This window comes from Canis lupus, chromosome 20 (assembly GCF_011100685.1).
Source record: "Canis lupus familiaris isolate Mischka breed German Shepherd chromosome 20, alternate assembly UU_Cfam_GSD_1.0, whole genome shotgun sequence".
Lineage (NCBI taxonomy): Eukaryota > Metazoa > Chordata > Mammalia > Carnivora > Canidae > Canis > Canis lupus.
In genome coordinates, this window is record NC_049241.1 from 44,478,113 (window position 1) to 44,489,191 (window position 11,079).

Sequence of the window (11,079 nt, forward strand, 5' to 3'; positions counted from 1 at the left end):
CCACAGTGTTAAGCAGAAGCTGGATGGCAGTGCCCTGCTGCCCACTACATGACAATGGTTTGGGGAGCACATGCTCCTGCCAAGTGCTCTTCCGTGTCACTGCCTGGCATGATGGGTGGTAAGCCTCTGACTCTGACTTTCAGGACTAGCCAACACCTGGCTTGGACCCAGGTGCTCCAAGCCAAAGGGCTGCTCACAGCCCCCAAACCTAGCCCTCTTTCAAGGCCTGGCTCCTACATACCCCCTTGCCAGCCCAAGGCTAGACTAGTCACTGGCTAAGCCCTCAAGTAATGAGTCCTGTCTGCCCTCTATGCTGGAAGCCAGGCCCACCACCCTGCTACCTCCCCTCTTCTGGGTATAGGGGCCTGCCCACAGCAGGGGAGGGGCAGGGTCTAGCATCTTCCTCCAGCTCTGAGCTGCCACACCAGGGGTTTCTAGGAATGCCTGTTCTAGAATTGTCAGGACACTTGCACAGGGATTCCTGAGCTCCTCCTCAGGCTTAAGTTGGGGCTATCACAGTGGGGCCTGGGAGTCTGCCATTTAGGGTGAGGACAAATACTGCAGACTGGGTGGGGCTTCAGTCAGCATGGCTAATTAATCAATACTTAATTGAAACATATACATTCTCTTTTTCCACTCATCCCAAGGTAAAGGCATGTGATCTGGAGATGGAATAACAGTGATGACATCTGCTGGGAGTACTTCATGGGCACATGTCATCAGGGAAGGCTTGCAATTGGTCACAAGATAGATCCTGGTCTCCTGTGCTGGGGAAGCCCAGGCTGCTAGGGGCTCTGAGCTCAGGCATGGTGACTGTACCTTTCTGGAAGCAGCCTCGAGGTGAGGTCCCACTTGTGCCTGTCACGGGCTCCATGGACCAGGTCCCTCAATCCCCTCTCAAGTTCTGTGCCTTGGGTCCCATAGTATCTACGCTTGCTTGTTCCCTTTGCTCACAATGCTTTGCCATCTAGCTAACTCCTTACTGGCTTTCAGACCTCCGAGAATTTTCCTCTCCCTGAGTTAGCACCCCAGTCCTCTGTTAGAACTGATCAATTACAGAGCCCTAATCACTTGGTGAGAACAGATCCACATTTGTGTCCCCTACCCTTTGAAGCCCCAGTGTTTCTGCCTCCTCTGCACCTGTCCTTGTCCCACAGGTATTTACAGATTGTAGAACAATGGTCTGGTCAGGCTTCAAGTTTGTTTCAATCCTGGAGGCCAGGCTACGTGGAGGCCCTTCAGTATGGCTTAGACGCCCATGTCTCATAGCAGAAAGCATGAGTGCCACCTGTGACTTGCTTAAAGGACAGGGGTCTGGATTCGGGCTGACTTAGGTCCATCTTGCTACCCTTATGTTCTCCCCTTGGTGACCCTTCTGTAAACTGGGATGATCTAAGACCAAGCTCACAGTGCAGTAAGCACACATCAAGGGCTGACAAAGAGCAAAACATACATACATGTTCACTTGCCTAGGTCCTTGCTAGCTTTTGGCAGATGCCTCTACCTTCCAACAGGAAGATAGGTGAGTGAGGAGCTGTGTGTTCCAACCCTACCAGCCCCTGTTTTGCCTGAAACAGAAGAGACAGCTAGACAAGAACTTTAGGATAACATCCCGACAGAAATTCTGGCTTCGCAGATGTGGGTGTTAAATGGTGTTCCCCTAAAGTTCATGCCCATCCAGAACCTCAGAAGGTCACCATATTTGAAAATAGGACCTCTGCATGTGAAATGAGTTAAGGATACTGAGATGAGATCACACTGAATTTATGACAGGCCCTAAATCCAATGATGGGTGTCCTTGTAAGAAGAAAAACAGGGAAGAAGACTGTGTGAAGATGGAGGCAGAGATTGGGATGATGTGGCTGCAAGCCAAAACCCCCAAGGACTGCCAACAGCTACCAAGCCAGGAGAGAGGTCTGGTAAGATTCTCCCTCAGGTCCCCCAGTAGGAACTGACCCTGCAGTCTTACTCTGTTTGGGCTGGTGGCGGAAGACCGTAGACTGAGTGGCCTATAGACAACAGAAATGTATGTCTCACAGTTCTGGAGGCTGGAAAGTCCACCGTCAAGGTGCCGGCAGACTGGGTGTCTGGTGAGAGCACTCTTCCTGGTTCACAGATGGCTTCTTGCCATGCTTCACAAAGCAAAAGGGGCAAGGGCCTCTTTTATAAGGGCATTAATCCCATTCAGGAGGGCTCCGCCCTCACGACCTAAAGCCCACATCCTGATGCCATCATGTTGGGGATTAGTTTTCAACGTATAAATTTTACGGAGACAGAAACATTCCATCTGTAGCCAACACCTTAATTTTGATCTTCTGACCTCCACCAACTATGACAGAATAGCTTTCTCTTGTCTCAAGCTACTCAGCTTGTGGTAATTTGTTACAGCGGCCCCAGGACGCTAACATGACAGGAGTCCAAGACCAAAGCTCCGGGTACCGGCTGGTGACCTGGCCATGGCCCTGAGGTCACTGCCCCCCTCCCTAGAACTCTCAGGCCACCCTATTGACACAGCTCTGACAGAAACTCTGGCTTCTGGGCAGCCCCGGTGGCCTAGTGGTTTAGCGCCACCTTCAGCCCATGGCCTGATCCTGGAGACCTGGGATCGAGACCCACGTCGGGCTCCTGGCATGGAGCCTGCTTGTGTCTCTGCCTCTCTGTGTCTCTCATAAATAAATAAATAAAATCTTAAAAAAAAAAAAAAAAAAAAACACCTGGCTTCTGTTGACCTTTGTTGAGACCCTAGAATCCAAGAACTCAGCTGCAGCAAAAGGTACTCAGTGGAGAAAACAAACGTTGACAAACATATTTTAAAAATAGCACAGGGCAGACCAGGTGGCTCAGCGGTTTAGTGCTGCCTTCGGCCCAGGGCGTGATCCTGGAGACCCGGGATCGAGTCCCACGTCCAGCTTCCTGCATGGAGCCTGCTTCTCCCTCTGCCTGTGTCTCTGCCTCTCTCTCTCTCTCTCTCTCTCTCTCATGAATAAATAAAATCTTTAAAAAAATAGCACAGTGACCAGAGGGGGCCACTGGGGCCATGTTCTACTTCTTCAGCTGAATGTTAGCTTTGTTATCCTTTACACTTCCTTTTCACAGGCACATTGTATACTTTTTTTTAGGTGTTTATTTTATTTTTTTATTTATTTATGATAGTCACAGAGAGAGACAGAGAGAGAGAGGCAGAGACATAGGCAGAGGGAGAAGCAGGCTCCATGTAGGGAGCCCGATGTGGGATTCGATCCCGGGTCTCCAGGATCGCGCCCTGGGCCAAAGGCAGGCGCTAAACCGCTGCGCCACCCAGGGATCCCTACTTTTTCATAAGTATTTCACATTTCAAATAAAACAATATAGTGCATTTTTAATAAAGCTGGTTTACAAAACCCAATCAAGCTAATAGTTCTGATCATCTCAGTATTCCTCTAGTGTCTAATTGCCAAAACAGAAGACTACAAGCAGGACAACAGGTGGGAAAAGGCCTGACCTCAGTCTGATGATGCCCTCCACCTGGCACCGACAGCTGACAAGAGAATCTCAAGACAGCTTCCCCAAAAGATTTAACATCTGACTTCTCTCAATCTCATCTGATAGCGAAGTTTTTTGTTTGTTTGTTTTTTTCTGGATCCAAGTGGAAAAACAATAATTTAGTAACAGCCAACATCTTAAGACCTCCCCTCTCAGGACTGTGGCCAATGCCCATGTCTCTCTCTTGCAAGGATACTGCCGCCCAAATCCAAGGTTTCCTCCAGAGCTCCACAGAGGTGGGACTCAAATATTTCTTGGACTGAACTTCAGTCCAACTGTTGAAGAGAAACAGAAATACAATGTTTAATCATCACCGCATGGGCCAGAGCACCGAAGAGATGGATAGGAAGCCCAGAAGTGGTGTTCAAAAGGATCTCTCCCGCTGCGCTTTATCTATCAGATTGGAGAAGCCAGAACACTTAATAGTAACTGTGCTGGCCATGGGAAGAGGAAGTAAGCATTCCAGTTTCACAGCTGAGAGACGAGTGATGGCAGTACAACCTCCCTGGAGGAACATTAACCATTTAAATGGACATGCCGTTTGGCCTGGGCACTCCTAGGAAGCTCCCCGAAGACCAGGAGGTTTCAAAGTGTCTGTGCTGGAGCCTTACATTCATTGCATATTTGCTCATGGATAGTTCCATCTATTCATTTCAGTTATTTTTTTAAAGATTTTATTTACTTATTCATGAGAGACACAAGGAGAGAGAAGAGAGAGAGAGGCAGAAGGAGAAGCAGGCTCCACACAGGAAGCCCGATGTGGGACTTGATCCCAGGACTCCAGGATCATGCCCTGGGCCGAAGACAGGCACTAAACTGCTGAGCCACCCAGGGATCCCTCATTTCAGCTATCTGTATGTATGAGGGACAACTTAAACAGTCATTGGTAAAGGACTGGCTATAAAACTGGCACACTCATTTGATAAAAACCTCACGTAAATTTATCGTTTTTTTTTAAACTTTTTATTGTATTTTATTTATTCATGAAAGACACACACACACACACACACACACACACACACAGAAGCAGAGACATAGGCAGAGGGGGAAGCAGGCTTCCTGCAGGAGCCCGATGTGGGACTCGATCCCAGAACTCAAGAATCATGCCCTGAGTCAAAGGCAGCCACTCAAATGCTGAGCCACCCAGGTCTCCCTATCAGGGGTTTAAAAGAGGTGGGGGATATACATTCCTCCTCCTGAGCCATAGACTATCTCTGGAAGGAAACATAGACATTCCTCCTCCTGAGCCATAGACTATCTCTGGAAGGAAACAGGGCAAGTTAACAATGGACACTTCCAGAAGGGTATAGGATACAAACCTGCTTGGCTTTCACTGTATGCCCTTTAGTACATTTTTTTGTTTTTTTACTATGTACATCAATTGCCTTGTCAAAGTTGAGATATTTGCATATGTCTATATATGAAACATATGTACATCTGTATATATAAAATGTGTGTATACGTATACACACACATAAACATACATTTTTTTAAATGACTCCTTTTGAATTTGAACAGAAAGCTCCAATGGCTTCAGTTTCTATAGGAGAAGGTGAAGGTGACAGGACCCTCTGGCATGTTAGGGCACCATCTTTGCTGAGAGAGAGGGGGGCGGGGGGGGCGGCGCGGGTAAGAGGTGCTGTGCAAACCTTACAGGAAAGGACACCACGTTATTACTTTTCAACAACAAAGCTACTGTCTCCTATGCTGCATGCCTACAAATCACACTCCAGGGAACTTACAAAGTTCCAGAAAAATCATCATTCCCCGCACTCCACCAGGCTCCAGTTTTACAGTTTGGCTCTAAGTGGCTGCTGTAATATTAGCTCTCCTCACTCTGAAGAGTGTTTCCTTACTCTCTAGGTTTATCGGCTTTAAGGGCCCAAGGAGTTCTTAAGGGCCAGCAAGGGGCTTCAGTATGCAAGAGCTGGGGCCGGCAACTCCCTCCCAAATGGCTCAGCCGCTGGAGGCACCCCAGGTGTTGAAGTCCCGCTCCTGCACTGTCTCCGCCCCCACCCAGGCCCAGGACACAGAGACACGTGCTACAGCAAAGATAGGGGCCGCCCCTTCCAACTCAGTCTTTCCGGACTCAAAGTCATGACTCCTGAGGAACAGCTGCAGGGAAGGTGGGGGTCCCCTCCTCTGCCAACCCTTCAGAGATAAGCACAACAGATGGGCAAAAATGGGGAAGGTCTACAGGAAGAGGTCAGCAAGGCTCAGGGAGGGATGGGCTCTGCCTCCTTAATTCAAGTCTCTTTAGGTTTGTTGCTGGTAAAGTGGAGATAATTCTGGTTTTGCCTGGCCAAAGGGATTATTGAAAGCCTGGAAATCACTTTACAGATTGGCATAAATGAAAAGATAACATCTGGGGGGGGGCTTTTCTTTTGGGTGGGGGAGGGTGCAGTGATCCTGAGATAGCTAGGTTTGGGTGAATGCTGGAGGGCCTGCGGGGGGATGGGGGGAGTGGGAGAGTCAAGGATTATAGACAGGGGCACAAACATAGGTGCATATGCAGGAAAGTACAGGTGGGTGCACAGACCGGGGTTGTGTGATGGAGAAAGGGCCTGTAAAAGCACATGGCAGATGGAGAGGTGGGGGAGAGTGCCTGAGGGCCCTGACCCAAGTGGCTGAATGGAGGAAGCAAGTGAGAGGGACACAGATCTGAATGTGAGCAAAATCAGTGAGGGGATATGACCTGGCCAGGTGTGAATGGGGGGCCATGACATCGGGATCACAGGCTCAGGCATGGGTGGAGGGGGTGTAGGCCCAGTTGCAGAGGTGGTGGTGCATGGATCTGGGTGTGGAGGTGTCAAGAGGAACGATCTTAGATGATGGGGGGGGGGGGGGAGTTGTCCATGAATGCAGAGGGGTGGCAGGTGTGTGAGGGAGAATATCAGTGGGGACACGGACTCAAGTGCGTGTGGGTGTGAAGACCCAACTGTACCTAGCGCCCGGAGACACGGCTTCAGAGGAGTGGGGGGATGTCAGTGAGGTGGACAGACTCAGGTGTTTTGGGTGGGAGAGGCTGTCAACAAGAAGAGACGTGGTGTCAGGTGTGCGAGGGCTGACCGTGAAGGTTCAGATCCTGCGGGGAGGGACCTCAAGGAGCATCGGACACGGGGTGTGTGTGTGTGGGGGGGTGGCTTTCACCTCTCCCTACCCCTGCGACGCTGCTGTCACGTCCTGCCTCGGCAGCCCCCGCCCCAGGACCGATGACAAGACCGTGCCTCGCCCGGGCTCGGCCCGAGGGACGCGGGCCCCCGGACGTCTGCGCCACCCCGCGCCCTCTGCTCCCCCTCACCGGCTGGGACGCGTCGCCTTCACCACCGCCGCCGCCGCCGCCGCCGCCTCCGGCCACCACTGCCCCGCCTCGCGCACCCCCAGCGCGCGCCGCGGGAGGGGTACACGCCACACTCCGATTGGTTGCACGCTGGCCAATCGACGTCGGGAACGAAAGGGATTGGTTGGTATGAAACAGACGAGCACCTCCTACAGCCAATCACTGAGGGGCAGAGGCGGGCTATTGGGTGATGGTTTAGGTCCCAGAGGTGGTCCCGCAGGGTGCGAGGTGCTGGGAGGTGAGGGCCTGGAGCTAGGCGAGAATTGGAGCTCTGGCAGAAGACGAGCAGCCCTGCCGACCAATCCCTGGGGGGCAAGGGCGGGGCTCCGAAGTGGCAGGCGCGGCTGGAGGGACAAGAACGGAGGGCGTAGCCGGGAGGGCGATGAGGATTGGCTGCAAAGCTGAAGACTGGCAGGCCCTGCGGCCTGTCGCGGGGGCCGTGGGCGGTGTGCCCCAGGCAGGGCTGGAGAGCGCAAGGTGCAGAGTTTGGCCGGGAGCGCGGGGGCCCCAGGCGGCCTCAGACGCCCCGGGCGGGGTTCCCTGAGGCTGTGTCGAAGAGGCCGGGCTTCGGACCGCGCCGCGCAGAAGCAGGACCTCCAACTCTGGCTGTGAACACAGGCCACCTCGGTTGAAAGACTCCTGGATAATTTTCCATTCCTTCACTCCCGCTATTTCCCTGCCAACGACAAGGAGAAGGCAGACTCTCTGAGGTCACTCAGGCTCGTCCTCTGCAGCTCTGGGTTGTTGTAAAGATGTGGAAACAGGTGGAATCCTACCCTCGAGCCTCGTGGTTTTCTGGAAGCGCTGGAGCTCTCTGAGTTCAAGCTCTCTCCTTTACGGAACCCAATAACATCCCCACCTGGCCTTCTCCCGGATACACCTTTTGTGAATTAACTTAAAACTAACCACTGTCTCTTGAGGTCAAAACGACCACTGGCCACATTTTACAGAAACCAGAGTGCAGAGAGGTCAAGCTCCTGGGCCACAGTGCTTCAAGGGGCCTAATCTGGAGGTGAATTGAGAGCAGCCTGCTTTTTGGAAGTGGGGTAAGGCAGTGTCAGACAAGAGCCACCAGGGGCCTGAGCAGTCTGGGTGGAATCCATGTGCAGCCACTGGCCCACTATATAACCTTGGGCAAGGTGGTTGTGAATCTGTTTTCTCAGGGGACAATGAATCCTACACCTTGATCCTTCTTCTTTAGGATGTACTTATATCCCAAAATACCCCCATGGGAGTACTTATATCTCAGACCTTGCTGGGATATAAGACATTCTGGTGAAAGCATTTGACCCTCAGCAGGTCCATCTGGCCTGTGAGCCTCAGCTTCTCTGTGAGGTGCATTCTTGGGATTCTTTGCAAACAGATGCCAGCAGCTTAGAGAAGACACCTGCCATCCATGTAAGCCGCTGTGTCATTGGCACTCCCCCCAAGTGCATTCTAAATCTCCAGGACGGAGAGAGTTACAAATGTTCCCAGATACTGGCTCTTATTTCCTGTAGGTGGCGGTTAGGGCTGATAAAGATCAAGTTCAGAACCAAGGAATGCTGGGAGGAGCAAACCTAAACTAGGCCTTAATGAGGGTTCACATTTCAGGGTTGTGTGAGCCCCCTGCCTCCAGCTTAATCCACAACATCTCAAAGGGCTTGCTGTATGGAGGATGGGGAAAACCTCTAACCTGGCCACGATCTGACTTGTGTTAGTCCCACGATATTCCCACCTGGGCCTTTCTCCCGTACCTCCCAGCTGTGGTCTGCTTCCCACCAACTTCCAGGCCCTGGTTTCCATTCTGCTCTCTGGACAAGAGGAGGGCACTGAGGTCTGCTGAACACCTAATGGGTGTCAGGTCCTTACTGGACTGGATACTTCCCAAACACCATTCATGACCTGATTTCCACATGGTAGGGGGAAGGGATAACACCTCCTTTGCAAATGAGAGAACTGATCCTCCCACTACAGGTGTTCCTCACTGAAAAGGCCTGAGGCTAGATTTGAATCCCTGCTGTTTTTTACTTGCTGGCCACCAGACCTTCAGCAAGCAACTCAAATTCTCTGCCTCAGTTTCTCCAACTCCCTCCCAGGGTTGATGGCAGCACTAATGAGATGAATGGAAGTAAAGCACTCGCTTCATTGGTCCACAGCCAGCATTTACTGAGTGTTGGTGATGGATAAACCATTCTTGGGGCTTGTTTCCCTTTCTGTATATAGCATTTCATGGAATGTGGACATAGATCAGCTATGGGTGGGGTTTGCCACCCAAAGAGGGAGATATTTATGCTACAGGAGTCCCTACCCACAGCACCCACCTGCCAGGCCCTTGGGAGGGAGGCAGCAAGCTCCTGGAAGGTCCCATGGTACCCCTAGGAACAATGCCAACTGAGGCAAGGGTCAGGCAACAGTCCAGGACCAGGCTGCCTCTCCTGAGGGTGCCAAAGGCACTGCCTGGGCTCTGGCTTCTGTTTGCCTGTCAGCATGCTGGCGCCGGTCAACCTCCCTGCCGCCTTCCAACAACAGCCAGTAATGCCCCTTGGCATCAGCAACAGACACCCCCACTGTGGGCACTTCAGCTGTGCCTGGCCAGGGTGCCTGGGATCCCAGCTCTTCCGTGTCAGCCTGGCTGGCTCTGGGCAGAACACTGTCTCTCTGCCCCCCCCCTCCATCTCCTCTACCTCTTGGGGATCCCAAGAATCATCTGACACGATGGCTGTGAGCCAGGCCTGGGCAGAGTGACAGGGCTTAATCAACCGAGTCCAGAGAGCCGTTTGCCCAAGGTCAGGTTAGCAATGCTGGTGAGAGAGGAGGGGTATGGAGACAGGCCAAGCTGAGTTCTCGTCCCACTGTAGCCCCTCAAATGCCAGTGAGTCTGTTTCTCATCTGGAAAACACAGTTCAGGGCAGCCTGGGTGGCTCAGCAGTTTAGCGCTGCCTTCAGCCCAGGGCGTGATCCTGGAGACCCGGGATCGAGTCCCACGTCGGGCTCCCTGCATGGAGCCTGCTTCTCCCTCGGCCTGTGTCTCTGCCTCTCTCTGTGTCGCTCATGAATAAATAAATAAAATCTTAAAAAAAACAAAAAAACAAAAACTGATCAGGTGTTTAAAAAAAAAAAAAAAAGAAAGGAAAACGCAGTTCATAAGTCCTCCCTCTCAAATATGTGTTCATAAGCCAGGACCCTGGGTCCTTCACTGACTGGAAGGATACCTGCTGAATACAACAGTGATGTCACCCAAGCCCAACTGGTTTCAAGGTGGTTTCAGAGAAGCCAGGTCACTCATCTAAGAGCACACAGCAGTAGAGGCCTAGTCTGAATGTGCTGGCTGTTCCCTTACAGTGGTTTCCTCCTCAGCCCTGGTTTCAATGTCATCAACAAGGATGGCAAGCACTCCTCAGACAGGGACTGTGTGCCTTGCTGGGGGATGTGACCCTGTGTAGCAACGCACTTAACTGTTTTCAGGAGAGGAGGCTGAGGTCACCTGAGGTGGCAGAGCAGGGACTGGAACCCAGGTTTGGCCAACCTCGATGATATGCCTACTCACCCTGGGGACTTCCAAACTGACCCTGAGCCACGCCCACTGACAAAGCCTATTTACTTAGACTAAGGTAGGAAGGATTGATAAGTTAGAGCCCTGTCTCCCCAGAGAAGCCTGCAGCTGTAGGAAGGCTGGCCAGGAGCTCAGGGGAGAACACTAGGCTATGGGGGCAGAGGCCTTCCCTCAAAACCACCCTCTTGATTTAGATGTATATTCAAAAACATTTTCAGGAAGCTGAAACAGAGCAGGGAGACAGGAGCCTGCCTACATACAACTCATGGGCAGTAGGGGACAGACAAAACAGAAAAGCACACAAGCAAAGGGACCATAGGCTCAGAGACACAGCACAAGAGGTGATGAGACCAGTGAAGGGGAAGAGCAGTATCTCCCCATGGAGGCAACATGTGAGCTGGAACCTGGTGCCAGAGAAGAGCTGGCCATGGGGAGGACTGAGGGAAAGGTGCTCCATGCAAGGCTTAGAATGTGCAAAGGCCCTGAGGTGGGGAGGCTGATGTGGCCAGAAAGACAACAAGGAATGCAGGGAAGATCAGGTTGGGAGGTGGACAAGGCCTAGAGGACAGCTGATTTTATGGAGAGGGCAATGGGGAGCCTTGGGCAGAATGAGAGCAGAGCTGGGGCAGGAATTACCGGAATGGCACCTAAGGCTTCCCCAAAAATAGGCTGGCATCACCCA

General features: G+C 52.0%; 1 protein-coding gene across 3 annotated transcripts in view; it reads right to left on the minus strand.

The window, feature by feature from the left end:
• Window positions 1-6,947, minus strand: part of SLC25A42 (solute carrier family 25 member 42) — a 31,046-nt gene extending 24,099 nt beyond the window's left edge. Inside the window, exon 1 of one of the 3 annotated variants that reach the window (XM_038566773.1) lies at window positions 6,824-6,947. The gene's annotated coding sequence lies outside the window, so the exon portion shown is untranslated. The remainder of the gene's footprint in view (window positions 1-6,823) is intronic. The other 2 variants (XM_038566774.1, XM_038566772.1) reach the window with 2 other exon arrangements.
• Between the last annotated feature and the right edge of the window lie 4,132 nt (window positions 6,948-11,079).